A 6521-nucleotide genomic window follows, 5' to 3' on the forward strand; every position below is an offset into this window, starting at 1 on the left:
AGGGGGCGGAGCGCGAGGGGGCAGAGCCGAGCGGGGCCGTGGAGCTGAGGACGTCAGTGCCGCGGGGACTGCAGGGCTGGGGACAAGTGAGTGAGTGTGTGTGTGTGAGTGTGTGTGTGTGTGTGTGAGTGTACACATGCGGAGTGCGGGAGGGGGCGGAGCCGAGTGGTGAAGTGTCGGCCTCCTTGCACACTGTATCCAGGGTAAATATCGGGTAACTAAAATCAAAGCACTTTTTGCTTGGTTACCCGATATTTATCTTGGTTACCAGCGTACACCGCTTAGCGCGGGCTCCCTGCACCCGTAACCACTGTAACTAACCAAAGCGCATTGCTTGGTTACCCGATGTTTATCCTGGTTATGGGGGCGGGGAGCCAGAGAGCGCATGCGCAGCGAAATCCTACGGATCGCGCTGCTCAAAAAACGTTACAGGCTGCGTTGCTCCCGCCCGGCAGTCAGTTAAAAACGATTGACCGCGACGCAGCGGATGCAACGCAGCATCATCAGTCACAATCCGTCACTAATAGAAGCCTATGGGGAAAAACAGGATTCCTGCAAAATATTTTGCAGGATACTGTAATTCCTCAAGGCTACGGATTGTGACTGATGTAAAACAACGGAAGTGTGAACTTAGCCTTATCCGCTGCATCAGTTTTTACACCGTATTGTGCCTGACGGCAAAAAACTGATGTGTGCATTGGATGGCTTGGAGGTGGGGGAGGAAAGGCCGAAAGGTGACTAAAAGAAACCAAGTTGGGCGAGGAGGAAATAACCGATTTTGAGTGGGACTTCTTTATTATATGTCATTACCATGTCCATAAGGGTTAAACAGGGGGAATGATAAGTATGTTGGGTTAAGGGGTCGCTGCTTTCCTTTGCTTTATCTTGCCATGTTACGGTTATTGATTCTAAAAATTGGTATGGAATTTGTGATGATCAAACAGGACAATGTAATGTTTTTGAATTGAATTTTCAATGCTGAATTCGTTTATGCTAGTGTTATATGTTATTGAAAAAAATTGAATAAAAATATAGTAAAAAAAAAAAACAAAAACTGATGTGTGAAAGCAGCCTTAGTGGTTGGATCCCTAGGCATTTGCCCAGTTAACCCCCCTCTAATGCCAGTCCTACTACTGGTATACAAATACTGATGTAACACTAATGAAAAAGTCTGATGTGTGAATGAGGCCTAACGGTGATAAATGGTTTGCATCTTGTGGTCAACCCTCTGTATTTGCTCTCATAAAGTCATCTCAGTTGTCTTCCGTGGACCTCCAGGCCTTTTTGAGTTCCCAAGTTTATCAGTGCACTCTTTTTTTGTAGAATGAATGAAATTGTTGATTTAACCCTCCTAACATTTCTGCTATCTCGCTGACAGATTTCTTCTTTTTTTTTTCTTCAGCCTAATGATGGTTTGTTTCTCTTCCATTGAGAGCTCCTTTGACCACATGTTGTGGGTTCACAGCTTCCAAATGCCACACCTGGAATCAGCTCCAGACCTTTTACTTGCTTAACTGATAAATTAACAAGGTAATTCAGCCCATTAAAGAGCTTTTGAGATAATTGTCCAATTACTTTTGGTCCCTTGAAAAAGAGACAGATATATATTGAAGACCTGTAATAACTAACCCCTTACTCCATTTAAGATGGGAATACCCTCAAATTAAAGCTGAGAGTCTGCACTTTAAGCCCATACTGATTATATAACTATTTTGAATACATTTTGGTAAACGGCTAAAATGTCAAAACTTGTCTTACTGTCCAAATATTTCTGGACCTAATTGTATAACTAGCCGCACAAAAAGAACCACCATATGGATTTATCAATGGGAAAATAAAAAAAGGTTAAGATTTTTGGAAGGGGACAGAAAAATGAAAGTACAAAAATGAAAAATCATTCAGTCTTTAAGGATTAAAACATTTTCACAAAATTTTGCCTTATAAATTGTACATTCTTATACTTAATAGCACGCTTTATTTATTTTTTTATTTATTATAATAACTATAATTTTTGACCCTTTTATGTTTCATGTAATGTCCAATTTTTAATTTTTGCTTACAATTCTAAAAAAAGACCATTTTTCATCAGTGTGCTGAATAGAATTTTAATTATTTTTTTTCTCTGTTTTAGTCAGTACACCATGTTTACCATCAAGGTGGCATCTATTATTCTCGTTTTCAAGAAATAAATTCCGGTTTTAATAGAAATGTCAGCAGGTTTTTGATATGTAATCTGAAAATAGCAGGTGAGTGTCTGAAACACAGCTTTCATTGATTTATTAAGCTGCATGCTGTTATTTACTCACAGTGAAGGTTTTATCACCAGGACATTATCATTGTTGTGACTAGTTGCCTCATGCCAAGCTGTCTGACCACTCCTTCTCTTCTGATAAGCAGCTCACTGTCAATAGACAATGTACACAGAGAGCTGTGTTGTGGGCGGGGTTAGCTTTCTGAAATCTGCTATATCTAAGAACTATTATGTCACAACTGCTCTCATATGAGATGGCAAATGCCTGCAGACAGATTCACTTTAAGGCTATCAGTAGATGGCAACTTTAGCTCTGACACCTAAAGCGCAACTAACTATTGCTAGTTGTCACTGCTACATTGCAGAGCAATACAAGTGAATGGGGTCTCTGTTGTGAATACGTTTGGACTAGGTTCCAGTTTTGGGATCCCTCTTGTGGTCAGTGCTGGTAGTGAAGTTGGCTTGCTGAATGGAAACCAGACAGCTGGGGATGATTGACAATCAGGGTGTTCTGACTGGGCCTATTAAACTGAGTAGTTTTCTCTTGTTCCTGGCCGGTGCTCAATGTTGTTTCCTGTGTGCGAAGGACATTCTGAAGCGAGCCCTTCCTTCTGTGTCTATCAGAACTCCTTTCAGATAAGTTTGGTGTTGTACCTCTGCTGGTGGTTTCCACCTTCTTGTTGTTTTTCTGTTTAGGTACTAAGGTTTATTTCCTATTTTGCCTGTGTGGACTTCTGGGTGGAGTAGCATCATTTATTATTATTAGTGTTTTGTTTGGATCCCAGTAACACCTGAGTACTGATATAGTGGGGGAGAGCTTGTGTGGGCTCAGTATTTTTCCATATCACGTGTGTTGGTATTTTCTAGGGTATTGCACGGCTGCAGACAGTGCTATTTTCTGTCCGTTCCTATTTAGATAGTTTGGGCCTCATCTTTGCTGAATCTGTTTTTCTACCTGTGTATTGTGTTTTCCTACATCACTGTCATCTTTATCTGTGGGGGGCTATCTTTATCTTTTGGGACTGCTCCGAAGTAGATTAGCTTTTCCTGTATTTCTCTCTGTAGGAATAATTAGTTCTCCGGCTATGTCAAGGCGACCAGGTCATCGTAGGCATGTCCCACGGCTACTTCTAGTTGTGTGTTAGTGTTAGATCTGCTGTCCGCTGAGATTCCAACCACTCTGGTAAAAATCTGGGTTTCCTAGTTTTTGTCATTTTCTGATCCTCCTTAGTCACTGAATCATAACAGGTCTCATTACAACCCTGAGGGTACTGCGATTGCAAGCAAATAATCCAAATGCACTACTTGCAACTTTCTTTTTGCAGTCACTGTACCCTCAGGGTTGTTATGTGACCCCATTCACTTCTTTTGCTCTGTGATGTAGCAGCGACAACTAAAAATCTTTGGCTACATGAGAGATTTATCTGACAGTCGCCATGTAACGCCAGCCTAAAATTGACATGGTAAAATTATCATTTATAGCCTTTTTTTAATTTTTCTGATAGTTTCCATTGCAATATTTGAAGTCGGTCTACCGTTACTGATGTGGATTTGCAAAGACCAAAAATTATGTGGGTTTTTTTTTTTTAAAAGGGACAGTTTTTCAATATGGGACGGCTCCCCTAGCCGGACAGTGTCTCTCTTCTCACAAAATTAAGATTGAGAGATGAGAAGCTGTGGGAGCTCCTCATGCTTTGTCGTCTCATTCACTGCCCTATGCAGAGTGCAGCAGTCAAGATCAATTTGTCATAAGCTGCTAAGCTCTGCATAGGCTTTGTTATCTGGGTTGCTGCCTATACAGAGCATAGCAGCTGATGACAAACTCATCTCTAATGTTGTCCTTTTATATAATAACCTATGGCAATGACCTAGATATTAAATCAGCCTCTGACTGCTTTACCTAGTTTGTTGGCCGTCAGGTGTACACTCACTGTGCTTCTGCTTTTCCAAGAAAAAACTGCATTGGGTAGGTTGAAATTTTGTGCGATCACCTCTATGTCTATCCAGACGCAGCTGGGCCTATGTTCAATTCATAGAAAATAGCCATGAATGTTTAAAACAGACTAAATGAGGCTATAAGTTAAGTTCCGATAAGTGCTAAACTTTATAGACCGGTCACATCCACAAGTCAATGCAACTGGTTCCATATCCAGCTCAAGGTGCTTTGAGCAGGTGCAAGAGCTGCTTATTATTTACATGCACTGATCTGCTCCATAGATCAGATTAACTCATTCAGATCAGATCAGACTAGTGCTTGTGTAGAACCCAGGGAGCAGGGGTTGTCAGGCACGGGGTGTCTCGTACCTGCGTTACTCGTCATCAGACTGGTGTGATGATCTGAGATGTCGCGGTGGCCTGCCCGGCTTCGTGCCCTGAGATGTACATGAAAAAGGAGGGAAGATGGTGGGAATAGAAGTAGTATGAATGTCGTGATGACACCTGTGGTCTGCGACCAGGGATTTAGCCGCCGCTGCTGTCGCTGTCCTCCGGGGCGAATGGTAGTAGCAGCCAGAGATGGTATCGCTCCCCACAGGTGGAGTGTGACGCCCTGGCCTATCAGGTTGTCACAGGGTATTGTGCAATCTGCCCTTCTGCATGATATCCACCTCCTCCTTGGTTACGGGTCCCTGACCTTTGGTGTTGCTAAGAACAAGCTAATTAAAACCCTATCAACACTCTACACCACACCCACCAGACACACCAGTGGACAGCCTGAAGGGAATAGGGCTGTCCACTTGGGGGGTTGGTTAAGGGGAGGTCAGGAGTGTTAGGAGACAGTCAGTTGAGGAGTGATTCTCAAGAGGAGAGGTCATAAGTCAGTTGTGGAGTGACTCTCAAGTGGAGAGGTCAGGAGCTGGGCTCCTCGTTTACTAGGTGGCAGACGTTGGTCTGGGCCTGGTAGGAGCTGGACCCCGGTCGCAAGGGATCGTAACAAGAGGCACAGACTGTCGAGGAGGATAGCCGGCGGCCTTGTGCCATCACCGGGCAGGGGCCAGGGCACGACGGGGAACGTGGACCCCAGGCCAGGAAGTAGCTTCAGGCATCCTGGTAATTCACCCGACGAGGACGGAGCCTTCAAGATCCATTCTCCACCCATCAAAAATCGGTGTACTAGCGCCACGAGGGGGATAGGACTTCCCACTGCATAGTCCAGAAAATCCCAAGCGTGAACCCTGAGAGCAAGCTCACTCCGTTAGCCATACGGGTGAGCAGGACCCGTTTAGTTTTAAGCTGAAAGGGACCAACTACAGAAAGAGGTGCCAAGGTCAAGATCACAGGCTAACAAGCAACACCAACGGGCACGGGATCCAGGTGTGCTCCCTCCCTGCTGCAGTGGCATCAAGAACTTTGGTTTATCACGGTTGTCAGCGTTATTGGACTCTGTGAGTACGCAATTAACCCTTACCGGCCCGACAGCACCTTTCTGACACCATCACAGAGTCCCAGGGCATCCCCCCTACACGTGGAGGGGTTAAACACCTGGTTGCCCACACCATTGCCACTGGGTACTTCCAGCCGCAGTGGTGGTACTTTACCCTTACCACACACCACGGGTGGCGTCACGAACTTTCCACACCATCCCCTTTACATAGCCCCCCTTTGATTGGCCACACGACCCCTGGGTCCGGACGTCCCTCAAGCCACCGCAGACCCGGATCCGAGCAGCCCAGGTGCTGACGTGGGGGTGGAACAGTAGCGGGTCCCGGGGAGGATGATAAGAAAAGTAGTGATGGCGTTTAATTGCCGAGGAGCAAGGCGGAGGTGCCGGTAACCAAGAGTCAGAGTCAGTGGCTGCAGTTCCAGGTGTCTTTTACTCACTCTTTGTGCTGTGCCGCTCGACCGGATTCCACTGGTCACCCGTTGTGATGGACTCCGTCGAACCCGAATCCCTTCAGAGGTCAGTCCGGTTTGGTGCTCGGTGAGTACCTTCCTCCTAGCGCCTTGTGTGTTGGATCCCCGTGACTTAAAGCTACTTGGGGACCCCAGTTCGTCACGAGTAGTACTCTTGTCCCTATTTTCAGGTACCGCGGCTCGACAGTGGGACCTGGTCCAGTCCAAGGCCCAGGATCCTAACTGGTACTGTGCTTTTGGGCTCTTTGTAGCCAGGGAAGCTTGAAACCTCCCTGTCCTGGCAGATTCTGGAAAACCAACTTGGAGTGTGATCTTCCCTAGGGTCATGCACCCTGAGTGTGGCGCCGGTTTCGAGGGAGCATTTAAGCTCACACCTCAGCAACCGCAAGAACAACTCCTTTGTCCCACCGGAGCTCCA

The sequence above is a fragment of the Anomaloglossus baeobatrachus genome, chromosome 5 (assembly GCF_048569485.1).
Source record: "Anomaloglossus baeobatrachus isolate aAnoBae1 chromosome 5, aAnoBae1.hap1, whole genome shotgun sequence".
In the NCBI taxonomy this organism is placed as follows: Eukaryota; Metazoa; Chordata; class Amphibia; order Anura; family Aromobatidae; genus Anomaloglossus; species Anomaloglossus baeobatrachus.